Source organism: Festucalex cinctus, chromosome 19, assembly GCF_051991245.1.
Source record: "Festucalex cinctus isolate MCC-2025b chromosome 19, RoL_Fcin_1.0, whole genome shotgun sequence".
NCBI classification, from domain to species: domain Eukaryota; kingdom Metazoa; phylum Chordata; class Actinopteri; order Syngnathiformes; family Syngnathidae; genus Festucalex; species Festucalex cinctus.
This window is the reverse complement of record NC_135429.1, coordinates 20,138,550-20,156,271: the sequence shown is the minus strand read 5'-3', so window position 1 is coordinate 20,156,271 and position 17,722 is coordinate 20,138,550. Positions and strand designations below refer to the sequence as shown.

The following is a 17,722-nucleotide window of genomic DNA, read 5'->3' as shown; positions in this document are numbered from 1 at the left end:
TTCGAAATACTATATGATGAGGGCGGGGCATCAAACTTTGTGTTTCGCACTGAAAAAGGATATGCTTAATAACTCCCCGGTACATGCTCCAAAAAATCCCAAACTTGACATGTATGTTTATAGTCAAGGCCTGAAGCAATCTCTATGACAACATTCAGTTATATATGCAGCGCCACCGAGCCCTTGAGGCATAAAAAAAAAATACCCCACATACGGTATTTTTACAAAAATTGTAAATTTATTCTAAGTGTGCTAACTCAGTCATTTATGAATATTCTTTTACTTTCCACTACTCAAAATGTTCACTGGCATCAGACCTAACTAAACATACAACATTTTTTATTTAGTTTTATTGATTTTTGATAGCCTCTATGGACTTTAAAAGCAATATCGTGAATGAAGGATATGCTTAATAACTCCCAGGTACATGCTCCAAAAAATCCCAGACTTGAAATGTATATTTATAGTCAAGGCCTGAAGGTATCTCTATGACAAAATTCAGTTATAAATACGGCGCCACCTAGTCCTTGAGGCAAAAAAAAAATGTCTCACGGTATTTTTACAAAAATTGTAAACTTATTGTAAGTGTGATAACTAAGTCATTTATGAATATTCTTTTACTTTCCACCACTCAATATGTTCACTGGCATCAGACCGATCCAAACATATGTGCTTTTTTATTTAGTTTTTCTTTTTTTTTTGATCGCCTCTTTGGACAATAAAAGCAATATTGTGCAATGAGTACGAGCGATGATGTGTATATGTACCTTTACAAAAAATACCAATCAGGGCAACTCATTGCCTAAAAATAAAAAAAGACGCTGATTTTTGCACATCTTAACAATCACCAAAACCCATTGAGCTTGACACAATCATCACACCTGGAAAAAAAAAAATCCACGTAATGGTTTATCATGCCATTTTCAAAAAAATTCTGTTTCCAATGTGCCAGTACCCCAACGTGCAAGTACCCCAACGTGGCCCGGGCTGCGAGGGCCCTTTATAGCTGCTTGCAGCTCTTGTATTATTATTGTATTTTCATTGACTGTTTTGGTTTTTTGTTTAAATGTTAAATAAGCAAATTAAAAAATGTGGGTGTATATGACTCTTGTAAATTTTTACATAAGTCTTGATGTTCTGCTTTTGGTATACACTTCAATAAAAATATTTAACCAAAAAAAGAAAATGATTGTATTCATAACTATTGATGGGGACCTTTGAAAGATTAAACAATTGAATATTTGCACAAAAAAATTAACAACAGACTAAAAATAAGTTTAACTAGAGCTGCGAGCAGCTATAAAGGGCCCTCGCAGCCCGGGCCACGTTGGGGTACTGGCACATTGGATTCTTTGAAAATGGCTTAATAAACCTTTACATGTGGATTTTTATTTTGCCAGGTGTGATGAGTGTGTAAAGCTAAATGGTTTTTGGTGAATGTTAAGATCTGCAAAAATCAGCGTCCTTTTTTTATTTTTAGGCAATGAGTTGCCCTGATTGGTATTTTTTTATAAAAGTAAATATACACATCGTTCGTTGTATTCATCAATGCAGCGGTCACTGCTCAGTCCCTCATAATAATTCGAACGAAAAACAATAGGGACCTCGCAGCGGTAGCTGTTCAGGCCCTAATAAACATAAAAATAATAATAATAATAACAATAATAATTATAATAATAATATGAACGAAAAACAATAGGTATCTCGCAGGGGTAGCTGCTCGGGCCCTAATTACTTAAGAATGGGCAGTTTTGGTCAGTTAAATGACATGTTTACAATTTAATAAAAGCTGAAAACTGGTCTGATCGGGTTAATGGACCTCTTGCCAATTTAGTTGGGTAACCCTGTTACCTCTTATCCTTACCCCTTTACCTTATCTCTACAGTCGACCCCTGCTTTTTTATGGGGACATGTATATATATATATGTGTGTATGTATGTATGTATGTATGTATACATATATATATATATATATATATATATATATATATATATATATATATATATATATATATATATATATATATATATATATATATGTATGTATGTATGTATGTATATATATATATATATATATATATATATATATCCGGACTATAAGTCGCACTTTTTTATTTTATAGTTTGGCCAAGGGGGGCGACTTATACTCCAGATAGACTTATATGAATATTCTTTTAGTTTCCTCAAAATGTTCACTGGCATCAGACCGATCCAAACGTATGTACTTTTTCGTTTTGTTTTATTTATTTTTGATTGCCCCTTTGAACAATAAAAGCATCATTGTGCAATGAGTACAACGAGCGATGATGTGTATATATACTTTTCCAAAAAATACCAATCAGGGCAACTCATTGCCTAAAAATAAAAAAGGACGCTGATTTTTGCAGGTCTGAACAATCACCAAAACCCATTGAGCTTGACACACTCATCACACCTGGAAAAAAAATATTCCATATGGGAAGGTTTATTATGCCATTTTCAAAGAAATTCTGCTTCCAATATGCCAGTACCCCAACGTGCAAGTACCCCAACGTGGCCCGGCCTGCGAGGGCCCTTTATGGCTGCTCTAGTTTATGAATATTCGTTTACTTTCCACCACTCAAAATGTTCACTGGCATCAGACCAACCCGAACATACATATTTTTGTTATTTTGTTTAATTTATCTTTGATAGCCTCTATGGACATTAAAAGCAATATCGTAAATGAAGGATATGCTTAATAACTCCAAGGTACATGCTCAAAAAAATCCCATACTTGAAATGTATATTTATCGTCAAGGCCTGAAGGTATCACAATGACAAAATTCAGTTGTAAATACAGCGCCACCTAGTCCTTGAGACATAAAAAAAATGCCTCACTTGCTGTATTTTTACAAAAATTGTAAACTAATTGTAAGTGTGATAAATAAGTCATTTATGAATATTCTTTTACTTTCCACCACTCAATATGTTCACTGGCATCAGACCGATCCAAACATATGTACTCTTTTATTTAGTTTCATTTTTCTTTTTTATCGCCTCTATGGACAATAAAAGCAACATTGTGCAATGAGTACGAGCGATGATGTGTGTTTATATACTTTTATAAAAAATACCAATCAGGGCAACTCATTGCCTAAAAATAAAAAAGGACGCTGATTTTTGCAGATCTTAACATTCACCAAAACCCGTTGAGCTTGGCACACTCATCACACCTGGGGAAAAAAAATAAAAAAAAATCCACTTGAAATGGTTTATCTTGCCATTTTCAAAGAAATTCTGCTTCCAATGTGCCAGTACCCCAACGTGCAAGTAACCAAACGTGGCCCGGGCTGCGAGGGCCCTGTATAGCTGAATGCAGCTCTAGTTAGGGCCCGAGCAGCGGCGGCGGCGGTGCCGCTGCGAGGCCCTATTGTTTTTCAAGGAATTCTTATTATTAGGGCCTGAGCAGCGGCGGCGGCGGTGCCGCTGCGAGGCCCTATTGTTTTTGTAGGAATTCTTCTTATTATTATTATTAGGGCCCGAGCAGCGACCGCTGCGAGGTCCCTATTGTTCCTGAAGGAATTCTTATTAGGGCCCGAGCAGCGGCGGCGGCGGTGCCGCTGCGAGGCCCTATTGTTTTTCAAGGAATTCTTATTATTAGGGCCCGAGCAGCGGCGGCGGCGGTGCCGCTGCGAGGCCCTATTGTTTTTGTAGGAATTCTTCTTCTTATTATTATTAGGGCCCGAGCAGCGACCGCTGCGAGGTCCCTATTGTTCCTGAAGGAATTCTTATTAGGGCCCGAGCAGCGGCGGCGGCGGTGCCGCTGCGAGGCCCTATTGTTTTTGTAGGAATTCTTCTTCTTATTATTATTATTATTAGGGCCCGAGCAGCGACCGCTGCGAGGTCCCTATTGTTCCTGAAGGAATTCTTATTATTATTCTTCTTCTTCTTTTTCTTTGTTATTATTCTTTTCCGCAAACAACCACATTTTTGAGGCACTAAACATGAACGAAAACTCACCAAACTTTACACGGAGATCGGGCCTGGCGAAAAATTTGATATTTTAAAGTCGCCATACATGATACATGAAAAATGGCTCTGTAGCGCCACCTACATAGGTTTAACGGATCCCTGTCCCGCTACGATTGTCCTATGGCTACGAAAATTGTGTGGCACCTGTCGCACATCCAGATGAACAAAAACCTCTTTGATATGTGTACCCTAAAATAGACAGGAAGTGAGGTATGAGTATTTGAATGTCCAATTTTGGCCCATTTTTGCACATTTACAGGGGTCATACTTTTGCCCGCTTCTCCTACACGGTTAACCCGATTGACTTCAAACTTGGGCTGTACCATCTCAACACCTGGGACAACATCATGGTAAAAAATCTAAAGTTTTTGACATACTATATGACGGTGGCGGGGCATCAAATTTACAGTTTCAAAATTCTTACTTAACGAAGCATTGCCGGTGGTACGTTTAATCTAGAGCTACGAAAATTGGTACACATATGTAACAGACTATGATCTACAAAAAAGCCTGTTGGTGCCATATGCTAAACCTAACAGGAAGTCCGCCAGAGGCGAGGCATCAAATTTTGTGTTTCAAAATTCTAACTTAATGAAGCATTCCCGGCTGTACATTTCACCTAGAGTTACCAATATTTGAAGACATATGTAACAGCCCTCAAGGTACAAAAAACTCTTTTTGAACCATATGCTAAACCGAACAGGAAGTCCGCCATTTTGATTTACTTTGGAACGTGTTGCCATTTTTTGGGCCATTTCATAGGGGTCTTATTTTAACGAACTCCTCCTACAGAGTTTATCCGATCATCTCCAAACTTGGTGTGATTCATCTTAAGATGTTGAAGATGAAAAGTTATTGAAAGCTTTTTATTTTGTCGCACGCTGTTGCCGTGGCATGCACAGTTTGCAAAGGAAAAAATTCCTTCTTAATGAAGCATTCCCAGTTGTACGAAGCAGCTAGAGCTACGAAAATTTGGAGACAAATGTAACAGCCCACGATGTACAAAAAAGTCTCTTGGTGCCATGTGCTAAACCCAACAGGAAGTCCCGTAGGGGCCGGGCATCACATTTTGAGCTAAAAAACTCCTCTTTAACGAAGCATTCCCGGTTGTACGTTTCACCTAGCGCTATGATAATTTAGAGGCATACATAAGAGCCCACGATGTACAAAAAAGTCTCTTGGAACCATGTGCTAAACCAAACAGGAAGTCCGCCATTTTGATTTATGATGGGATTTGTAGCCTTTTTTTGTGGCCTTTTTTAGGGGTCATATTTTAACTCCTCCTACAAAATTCATCCGACCGTGTTCAAACTTGGTGTGTTTCATCTTAAGATGTTTAAGATGCAAATTTATCGAAAGTTTTTTATTTTGTCGCACGCTGCTGCTATAGCGATGCATTGGTTGCCAAGTAAAGTGCTGCTTTGTTTTTTTTTATCTATACATGTGTGAAAACTCGTGAAACTTTGCACACACATCAGACTTGTCATTAACATGAATTTTTAGAGATTTCTTGTGCAATTTGCAATAAATCGCACCCTCTATACATTTTTTATGGAGCATTTCCGATTGGATGATTCAAGCGCGAAATAACTAAAGATGACTTGACTTGACCTAGATTTGTGAAAACTCAGAGGCATACCTATTATATTATTATTATTTTTTGTACCTTACAAGATTATCTCTTGTGCCACATTAAACCCCTTTGCAGGCCTGAGCCAAACCACGGTCCATACATTTGATACCACTGCTTTATTTCAATGGTCAAGTACTTCATAACCACACCTACTTATGCTTGTCCTTGCATATATAGTAGACAACAAAGAGCTCTTTCAACAAAAGACATTTCCATCTACAAAGTCATACAAGGTAAGCACTCTATAAATTCTGCAATCACTACACTTCTATTCCTAAATTATCACTTCAAATACCAACAATGGTTAATACAGCTACAAATTTCTTGTATGTTTATGAAGTATGATACTGTATTTATTTCTACTCCTTTGCTTTTCTACAGAACATGAACAAATCACCAAGCAAATTCTCTTTTGATAAAGACCCTCTAATCATCTCCATACGCAAAGATTGCCAACTTTTTTCCGTAAGTATACAATACATAAACTAAACAGGACAACTTTCTCAATCATATACAGTATGCCATACATATATGTATTAAGTTCTCATTTATTAACAGGTTTGTTAAAGGCACCTTTAGTGTGTTTTTCTGTTTGTAATGTTTCTCCACGAGCACGTCTAGCCATTGATATCATGTAGAACACATATGCTAACCTTTTAGAGACAATTGAAGCTTACTTGCACAGTAGCCACTATCTTAACCACTTAATTCACATGTCTACTTGACAACTTATTACATGTAGTGAAATGGTACTTTGTGCGTCTTATGCTTTTTTCTGAACACTGCTTTTCAACTCTTTCCTTAAAACCAATACATGCGGTACTGTTATACTGTATAAATATATATGTCCGTGTGTATATATTTGTATATTCTTTCAAATAAACTCGTTTTGACACACACAGCCATTGAGTAACATGCAACACGACCACAACGTTTTGCACCAACACGTTACCTCTGCTATTTAGAATCATGGAATCTAACATGACTGATTTTCATTGAATGCTTTGTCATTACAGTATGCATGCATTGACATGCTTTCAGTCGCAACGACTTATACCAGCGCAGCCTTGATCTTCATTCCCAAATGAACCAACTAGTCCATGTGACTCGAGTCAATCGAGCACTTGAAAAACAGATAGACTTCAAAACCAAGCTTGTGAAAGAACTCCAGACTGCATTGGATATAAAGGATGCATGTGATGCATTTGTCCGTGAAGGTAAGCTATATGACATGGAAGACACACAAACACTAACACAGCAAGCATCCCCATCCTACACATTGTGTATAATGAATGACATGTTTGACAATGGACATTTTTACATTTTTTTGTTAATGCACGTTCCTTTTTTTCTGTTAGGAATATCTTGAAGGTAACATTGGACTGTTAACTAAAACACTGACTGATTATTGAGCCTCAATTTCTCAATGTATATAATGTGCATACATACTACACTTGATTACTTTCAAATGTGACTGATATCATGTAGCTATGCTGTGATCTTGCCCTCTTTCATCCACTGATAGACACTTCAAAGTTCTTTTTTTTCTGTATCTTCTCAAAATAACTGACATATTCATGGAAAAGATTGTATTTAAATTCTATCATTATTAATTACTATTATTATGTTTATGTCTTTGCCCCTGATTATGATGTTTCTATACCATAGATTTAAAAAAAAAATTTTTTTGGACATACTGTGACATGACCTTTACAATACTAATTTTTACTAAGAAAAAATCAATCACACACCATAATATTTTATACTTATCCTGCATGTATCTGGACACACCATGCCAAATTTTACACTTACATAACCATTTATGTACCTGTCGTATCCTTACTTTTATTCATCATTTCATCACACAATCCTAAAACATTGCTTTTTGACCCAGAGGATTCAACTATACCATTTTTGCGTGTCTTATTACTTACTAGCTATATTATTTATTAACGGGCAAAAACTATGAATATAAGATCACCGTCAAATATTACGTCTGTAATATCCATATACAGTGCATTACATAATATGCATTTGTATTAAGACACTACCATGCTAAAAATATGCACACGACTGTTCTGTAAACTACACCTAAGACAACCAAACTTCACAGATCTAACATGATTCTTCATTCTTTTTTGTTCTACAGATGTATCAAATGCTGCCACACAGACAGAAGAAGCCACTGAGGACATGCACGAAGACGATGATCACAATATAACAGGACAGGTTAACCCCCCTGAACTTTTAGCCCGCAGGTCAAAGCGTCCTAGGACTAATTCATCCATGGAGGTACATTATCCTAAGACAGACTATGTGGTAACCCAAACTCTTTGACCCCAAGGGATTCATCTGTCCCAGAAAACTTTTACACTAAAGAGTTTATCTGTCCTAGGGCGCTGTTAACCCCAGGTTAAAGTGTTATTTAATCTGTCCTGTTACAACAGCTATACATAAACAGCTGCATTCCTCTCCTGTTCCATCTCTCGCACTTCTTTCATCTCTTTTTCTCCTCTACTTATACCTATGCTTGCTCATGTGCTTTTTTCCCCTTTAGATGATGTCATTGGTTAGCCTGCTTCAAAGCTACATTTTTTCTTGAATAACTGTCACACATTTACTGTTTGCTGGACCCTACAAAACTGTCACAATACTTCACTATGTCATGAATACATATGTGTTGCACAGCGACACCACATTAAGAGTCATCAAAAAGCTTTTTATTTGATCACACACCATCTCTGTGCCATGCAATGTTTTCAAATAAACAGATGCTGGTTTTGAATATCAAACGAGCGACTTTTCATGAAACTTTGCACACACAATTTATTTTGGGAATTGTGCATCATTTTTGGCCTTTTACTGCACCTTTTTACACACAAGGCACGGCAAATGCATTTCTATTTTCCATGGTCCTTGTCTATTTAACAGTACCCCAACGTGCAAGTCCCCCGACTTGCATATACCCCAACGTGGCCCGGGTTGCGAGGGCCCTTTATAGCTGCTCGCAGCTCTAGTTATTATTATTATTATTATTCTCCGCAAACAATCGCATTTTTGAGACGCTAAACGTGAACGAAAACTCACCAAACTTTACACGCACATCAGGCCTGGCGAAAAATTTTATATTTTAAAGTCGCCATACATGATAACAGAAAAATGGCTCCATAGCGCCACCTACATAGGTTAAACGGATCCCTGTCCCGCTACGATTGTCCTATGGCGACGAAAATTGTGTGGCACCCGTAGCACATCCAGATGAACAAAAACCTCTTTGATGTGTGTACCCTAAAATAGACAGAAAGTGAGGTATGATCATCTGAATGTCCAATTTTGGCCCAGTTTTGCACATTTACAGGGGTCATACTTTTGCCCGCTTCTCCTACACGGTTAACCTGATTGACTTCAAACTTGGGATGGACCATCTCAACACCTGGGACAACATCATTGTAAAAAATCTAAAGTTTTTGATATACTATATGACGGCGGCGACGCATCAAATTTAGAGTTTAAAAATTCTTACTTCACGAAGCATTGCCGGTTGTACGTTTAATCTAGAGCTACGAAAATTGGTACACATATGTAACAGGCTATGACCTACAAAAAACTCTTTTTGAACCATATGCTAAACCTCACAGGAAGTCCGCCATTTTGATTTATTTTGGAACGTGTTGCCATTTTTTTGGCCATTTCATTGGGGTCTTATTTTAACGAACTCCTCCTACAGTGTTTATCCGATCATCTTCAAACTTGGTGTGATTCATCTTAAGATGTTGAAGATGAAAAGTTATTGAAAGCTTTGTATTTCGTCGCACGCTGTTGTCATGGCATGCACTGTTTGCAAAGGAAAAAAAATATCCTTAAAGAAGCATTCCCATTTGTACGAAGCAGCGAGAGCTACGAAAATTTGTAGACATATGTAACAGCCCAAGTGGACAAAAAAAGTCTCTTGGTGCCCTGTGCTAAACCCAACAGGAAGTCCCCCAGGGGCCGGGCATCACATTTTGAGCTAAAAAACTCCTCTTTAACAAAGCATACCCGGCTGTACGTTTCACCTAGAGTTACCAAAATTTGTAGAGGTATATAACAGCCCTCGAGGTACAAAAAACTCTTTTTGAACCATATGCTAAACCTGACAGGACGTCCGCCATTTTGATTTACTTTGGAATGTGTTGCCATTTTTTGGGCCATTTCATAGGGGTCATATTTTAACGAACTCCTCCTACAGAGTTTATCCGATCATCTTCAAACTTGGTGTGACTCATCTTAAGATGTTGAGGATGAAAAGTTATTGAAAGCTCTTTATTTCGTCGCACGCTGTTGTCGTGGCATGCACTTTTTGCAAAGGAAAAAAATCCTTCTTAATGAAGCATTCCCAGTTGTATGAAGTAGCTAGAGCTACAAAAATTTGTAGACATTTGTAACAGCCCACAATGTACAAAAAAGTCTCTTGGTGCCATGTGCTAAACCTAACAGGAAGTCCCCCAGGGGCCGGGCATCACATTTTGAGCTAGAAAACTCCTCTTTAACGTAGCATTCCCGGTTGTACGTTTCACCTAGCGCGATGATAATTTGCAGGCATACATAAGAGCCCACGATGTACAAAAAAGTCTCTTGGAACCATGTGCTAAACCAAACAGGAAGTCTGCCATTTTGATTTACGATGGGATTTGTTGCCATTTTTTGTGGCCTTTTTTAGAGGTCATATTTTAACGAACTCCTCGTACAAAGTTCATCCGACCGTCTTCAAACTTGGTGTGTTTCATCTTAAGATGTTTAAGATGCAAAGTTATCGAAAGTTTTTTATTTTGTCGCACGCTGCTGCTATAGCGATGCATTGTTTGCCAAGTAAAGTGCTGCTTTGTTTTTTTATCTATACATGTGTGAAAACTCATGAAACTTTGCAAACACATCAGACTTGTCATGAACATGAATTTTTAGAGATTTATTGTGCAATTTGCAATAAATAGCGCCCTCTAGACATTTTTATGAAGTATTTCCGATTGTATGATTCTGCTAGATTTGTGAAAATTAGGACAGACCCCTATCAGCCTAATACCTACAAAAAAGTATTATGTAGCCATTTGCCAAACCAAAGAGGAAGTCCGCTATTTTGATTTTATTTTGGGATTTATACATCATTTTTGGCCTCTTTCATTAAACTTTGCACAGACAAGGCATGGAAAAAACTAACATTTTAAATGGTCCTTGTTCCATGTAACAGTACCCCAACGTGCCAGTACCCTGACGTGCAAGTAACCCAACGTTGTGGTCAATAGCGCCCTCTATGCATTTTTATGGAGCATTTCCAATTGTATGATTCAAGCGATACACAACTAAAGATGACTTGACCTAGATTTGTGAAAACTGGGAGGCATACCTATTAGCTTAAGACCTACAAAAAGTATTCTGTAGCCGTATGCTAAACCTAAAAGGAAGTCCGCCATTTTGAATTTATTTTGGGAATTGCACACCATCTTTAGCCTTTTGCACTCACAAAGCTTGTCAAAAACATTTTAGATGGTCCTTGTCCGATTTGACAGTACCTCAACATGCCAGTACCCCGACGTGCAAGTACCCCAACGTGGCCCAGATTGCGAGGGCCCTTTATAGCTGCTCGCAGCTCTAGTTATTCTTCTTTTTATTAGGGCCCGAGCAGCGACCGCTGCGAGGTCCCTATTGTTTTTGTAAAAATTATTATTAGGGCCCGAGCAGCGACCGCTGCGAGGTCCCTATTGTTTTTGTAAAAATTATTAGGGCCCGAGCAGCGACCGCTGCGAGGTCCCTATTGTTTTTGTAAAAATTATTATTAGGGCCCGAGCAGCAATCGCTGCGAGGTCCCTATTGTTTTTGTAAAAATTATTATTATTATTATTATTATTATTATTAGGGCCCGAGCAGCGACCGCTGCGAGGTCCCTATTGTTTTTGTAAAAATTATTATTATTATTATTATTATTATTATTATTATTATTATTATTAGGGCCCGAGCAGCTACCGCTGCGAGGTCCCTATTGTTTTTCGATCGGATTATTATTATTAGGGCCCGAGCAGCGACCGCTGCGAGGTCCCTATTGTTTTTCGTTCGAATTATTATTAGGGCCCGAGCAGCTACCGCTGCGAGGTCCCTATTGTTTTTCGATCGGATTATTATTATTATTATTATTCTTCTTTTCTTCTTCTTCTTCTCCGTAAACGATCACGATTTTGGGTACCTAAACATTTACGAAAACTCACCAAACTTTGCACACTCCTCAGGCCCGGCGAAAAATTTGATATTATGAAGTCGTCATAACAACGCGACTCTATAGCGCCCCCTAGCATAGAAAAATAAAAACCAAGCCCGGCACGTTTGAGCTAGAGCAACGAAAATTGGCAGGCACGTGTAGCACCCCGAGACGCACAAAAAAGTCTATTGGGACCATGTAGCTAAAATGTACAGGAAGTGAGCTATGAATTTTTTAATGTCCAATTTTGGCCTATTTTGGCACATTCACTGTGGTCATGCTTTTTCCCCCTTTGCAAACATTTTTCATCCAATTGACTTCAAACTTGGCATTTATCATCTCAAGACCTGAGAGAACAACTGGGGAAAAAATCTTGCCTTTTCGAAATACTATATGACGGGGGCGGGGCATCAAATATTGCCTTTAAAATTTCATTTGTCCAGAAAGAGCAAATGCTTAATAACTCCCATGTTCAAGCTCCAAAAAATCTCAAACTTATCAGGCAACTTAATAGTCACGGCCTGAAAACATCTATATGATAAAATTCAGTTATCCATGTAGCGCCACCTAGTGGTAACAATAATTGTCATACTTTACGTTTTTAGCTACTGTGCTGAGCTCGTTGAAGGGATCCAGTTGAAAATTGGTCAGAAAAGCCTTAAGATGTTGATCATGCCCCACACCGAATATTGTAACTTTTCGCCAAAGGGCGTGGCCGCTACGGTGCCGCAAAGTCTGAAGATTTCTCGTGACAACAAAAGCTGCATTAACTTGACCGAGATGATGCTATCTTCTCAAAATTTTACACAATTGATGAGAGTCCAGCCCTAAAGACATCTACAAACTTATATTTAATCTTACTGATAGCGCCACCTACTGGCAATTTTTTTTCTTACGATTTTTCTTCAATGTTTTTCTCCAACCATGTTAACTGGACCTACCTCATATTTGCTCAGATGAGGGTGTCGGCCTTCATGCTGTCACAACACGAAGTTTGTGAGTTTTCGCGAGTCGCTGTGGGCGTGGCTAAGCACTGTTCGCCAAGAAAACAACGCCAGTTTTGAGGGTCTAAACATGCGCAGAAACTCATGAAACTTGGCACACACATCTGGCCTGGTAAAATGAACAATATTTTATTGTTGATTGTGCTATTTTTACAAAAATGACTCAATAGCGCCCCCTAGAAATTTTTAACGAAGCAGCCCCGATTGTACGTTTAAGCAAGATCTACGAAAATTTTTACGTGTATGAGGGAGCCAAAGACCTACAAAAAAGACTCTTGGACCCATATGCTAAAATGAACAGGAAGTGAGCTACGAATTTTTGAATGTCCCATTTTTTACGATTTTTGCACATTTTCAGAGGGCATACTTTTGCCCACTTCTCCTACACGTTTTATCCGACTGACTTATGACTTGACCTGGACCATGCCAAGACCTGAGCCAACAACAGACGGAAAAATCTTGACTTTTGGAAATACTATATGATGAGGGCGGGGCATCAAAATTTGTGTTTCGCACTGAAAAAGGATATGCTTAATAACTCCCCGATACATGCTCCAAAAAATCCCAAACTTGACATGTATGTTTATCGTCAAGGCCTGAAGGTATCTCTATGACAACATTCAGTTATATATGCAGCGCCACCTAGCCCTTGAGGCATGAAAAAAAAATACCCCACTTACGGTATTTTGTACAAAAAATGTAAACTCATTCTAAGTGTGATAACTAAGTCATTTAGGAATATTCTTTTACCTTCCACCACTCAAAATATTCACTGGCATCAGACCTAACCAAACATACATATTTTTGTTATTTAGTTTTATGTATTTTTGATAGCCTCTATGGACATTAAAAGCAATATGGTGAATGAAGGCTATGCTTAATAACTCCCAGGTACATGCTCCAAAAAATCCCATGTTTGAAATGTATATTTAGAGTCAAGGCCTGAAGGTATCTCTATGACAACATTCAGTTATAAATACAGCGCCACCTAGTCCTTGAGGCATAAAAAAAAATGCCTCACTTACGGTATTTTTGCAAAAATTGTAAACTCATTGTAAGTGTGATAACTAAGTCATTTATGAATATTCTTTTACTTTCCACCACTCAATATGTTCACTGGTATCAGACCGATCCAAACATACGTATTTTTTATTTAGTTTTATTTCTTTATTTTTATCGCCTCTATGGACAACAAAAGCAACATTGTGCAATGAGTACGAGCGATGATGTGTGTATATATACTTTTACGAAAAATACCAATCAGAGCAACTCATTGCCTAAAAATAAAAAAAAGACGCTGATTTTTGCAGATCTTAACAATCACCAAAACCCATTGAGCTTGACACACTCATCACACCTGGCAAAAAAAAAAAAAAGTCCACATGTTTATCATGCCATTTTCAAAGAAATTCTGCTTCCAATGTGCCAGTACCCCAATGTGCAAGTTCCCCAACGTGCAAGTACCCCAACGTGGCCCGGGCTGCGAGGGCCCTTTATAGCTGCTCGCAGCTCTAGTTATTATTCTTCTTCTTCTTCTTCTTTATTCTCCGCAAACGATCGCGATTTTGGGTACCTAAACATTCACGAAAACTCACCGAACTTTGCACACACCTCAGGCCCGGCGAAAAATTTGATATTATTAAGTCGTCATAACAATGCGACTCGATAGCGCCCCCTAGCGTAGAAAAATAAAAACCAATCTCGGCACGTTTGAGCTAGAGCAACAAAAATTGGCAGGCACGTGCAGCACCCCGAGACGCACAAAAAAGTCTATTGGGACCATGTAGCTAAAATGTACAGGAAGTGAGCTATGAATTTTTTAATGTCCAATTTTGGCCTATTTTGGCACATTCACTGTGGTCATGCTTTTTCCCCCTTTGCAAACATTTTTCATCCAATTGACTTCAAACTTGGCATTTATCATCTCAAGACCTGAGAGAACAACTGGGCAAAACATCTTGCCTTTTTGAAATACTATATGACGAGTGCGGGGCATCAAATATTGCCTTTAAAATTTCATTTGTCCAGAAAGAGCAAATGCTTAATAACTCCCATGTTCAAGCTCCAAAAAATCTCAAACTTCTCAGGCAACGTAATAGTCACGGCCTGAAAACATCTATATGATAAAATTCAGTTATACATATAGCGCCACCTAGTGGTTACAATAAATGTCATACTTTACGTTTTTAGCTACTGTGCTGAGCTTGTTGAAGGGATCCATTTGAAAATTGGTCAGAAAAGCCTTAACATGTTGATCATGCCCCACACCGAATATTGTAACTTTTCGCCAAAGGGCGTGGCCGCTACGGTGACGCAAAGTCTGAAGATTTTTCGTGAAAATAAAAGCTGCATTAACTTGACCGAGATGATCCTATCTTCTCAAAATTTCACACATTTGATGAGAGTCCAGCCCTAAAGACATCTACTGACTTATATTTCATCTAACTGATAGCGCCACCTAGTGGCAATTTTTTTTCTTACGAATTTTCTTCTACGTTTTTCTCCAAACACGTCAACTGGACCTACCTCATATTTGCTCAGATGAGGGTTTCGGCCTTCATGATGTCACAACACGAAGTTTGTGAGTTTTCGCGAATTGCTGTGGGCGTGGCTAAGCACTGTTCGCCAAGAAAACAACGCCAGTTTTGAGGGTCTAAACATGCACAGAAACTCCTGAAACTTGGCACACACATCTGGCCTGGTAAAATGAGCAATATTTTATTGTTGATTGTGCTATTTTTACAAAAATGACTCAATAGCGCCCCCTCGAGATTTTTAACGAAGCAGCCCCGGTTGTACGTTTAAGCAAGAACACCGAATATTTTTAGGTGTATGAAGGAGCCCAAGACCTACAAAAAAGTCTCTTGTACCCATATGCTAAAATGAACAGGAAGTGAGCTACGAATTTTTGATTGTCCCATTTTTGACGATTTTTGCACATTCACAGGGGGCAGACTTTTGCCCACTTCTCCTACACGTTTCATCCGACTGAGTTAAGACTTGGCCTGGACCATGTCAAGACCTGAGCCAACGACGGGGGGAAAAATTTTGACTTTTCGAAATACTATATGATGAGGGCGGGGCATCGAAATTTGTGTTTCGCAATGTAAAAGGATATGCTTGATAACTCCCCGGGACATGCTCCATAAAATCCCAAACTTGACATGTATGTTTATCGTCAAGGCCTGAAGTTATCTCTATGACAACATTCAGTTATATATGCAGCGCCACCTAGCCCTTGAGGCATGAAAAAAAAATACCCCACATACGGTATTTTGTACAAAAAATGTACACTCATTCTAAGTGTGATAACTAAGTCATTTATGAATATTCTTTTAGTTTCCACCACTCAAATTGTTCACTGGCTTCACACCGATCCAAACGTATGTACGTTTCCATTTTGTTTTATTCATTTTTGATTGCCCCTTTAGACAATAAAAGTAACATTGTGCAATGAGTACAACGAGCGATGATGTGTATATACACTTTTACAAAAAAATACCAATCAGGGCAACTCATTGCCTAAAAATAAAAAAGGACGCTGATTTTTGCAGGTCTTAACAATCACCAAAACCAGTTGAGCTTGACACACACACTGGCAAAAAAATATTCTACATGTAAACGTTTATTATGCCATTTTCAAAGACATTTTGCTTCCAATATGCCAGTACCCCAATGTGCCAGTACCCCAACGTGCAAGTACCCCAACGTGCAAGGACCCCAACGTGGCCCGGGCTGCGAGGGCCCTTTATAGCTGCTCGCAGCTCTAGTTATTATTCTTCTTCTTTATTCTCCGCAAACAATCGCAATTTTGGGTACCTAAATATTCACGAAAACTCACCAAACTTTGCACACTCCTCAGGTCCGGCGAAAAATTTGATATTATGAAGTCGTTATAACAACGCGACTCTATAGCGCCCCCTACCATAGAAAAATAAAAACCAAGCCCGGCACGTTTGAGCTAGAGCAACACAAATTGGCAGGCACGTGTAGCACCCCGAGACGCACAAAAAAGTCTATTGGGACCATGTAGCTAAAATGTACAGGAAGTGAGCTATGAATTTTTTTATGTCCAATTTTGGCCTATTTTGGCACATTCACTGTGGTCATGCTTTTTCCCCCTTTGCAAACATTTTTCATCCAATTGACTTCAAACTTGGCATTTATCATCTCAAGACCTGAGAGAAAAACTGGGCAAAACATCTTGCCTTTTTGAAATACTATATGACGGGGGCGGGGCATCAAATATTGCCTTTAAAATTTCATTTGTCCAGAAAGAGCAAATGCTTAATAACTCCCATATTCAAGCTCCAAAAAATCTCAAACTTCTCAGGCAACGTTATAGTCACGGCCTGAAAACATCTATATGATAAAATTCAGTTATACATATAGCGCCACCTAGTGGTTACAATAAATGTCATACTTTACGTTTTTAGCTACTGTGCTGAGCTTGTTGAAGGGATCCATTTGAAAACTGGTCAGAAAAGGCTTAAGATGTTGATCATGCCCCACACCGAATATTGTAACTTTTCGCCAAAGGGCGTGGCAGCTACGGTGACGCAAAGTCTGAAGATTTTTCGTGAAAATAAAAGCTGCATTAACTTGACCGAGATGATCCTATCTTCTCAAAATTTCACACATTTGATGAGAGTCCAGCCCTAAAGACATCTACTGACTTATATTTCATCTAACTGATAGCGCCACCTAGTGGCAATTTTTTTTATTATGAATTTTCTTCTATGTTTTTCTCCAAACACGTTAACTGGACCTACCTCATATTTGCTCAGATGAGGGTTTCGGCCTTCATGATGTCACAACACGAAGTTTGTGAGTTTTCGCGAATTGCTGTGGGTGTGGCTAAGCGCTG

General features: G+C 38.6%; 1 protein-coding gene and 1 long non-coding RNA gene across 3 annotated transcripts in view; one reads left to right on the top strand and one right to left on the bottom strand.

Annotated features, from left to right (window-relative positions):
• The window catches only part of top2b (DNA topoisomerase II beta), a 724,731-nt gene that overhangs the window by 424,578 nt on the left and 282,431 nt on the right, over positions 1–17,722 (bottom strand). The gene's annotated exons all lie outside the window — the stretch shown is intronic.
• LOC144007846 (uncharacterized) lies at positions 5,172–8,365 on the top strand. Its single transcript, XR_013280397.1, has 3 exons — positions 5,172–6,090; positions 6,642–6,842; positions 7,775–8,365. It is a non-coding gene; the product is annotated as an uncharacterized LOC144007846 (long non-coding RNA).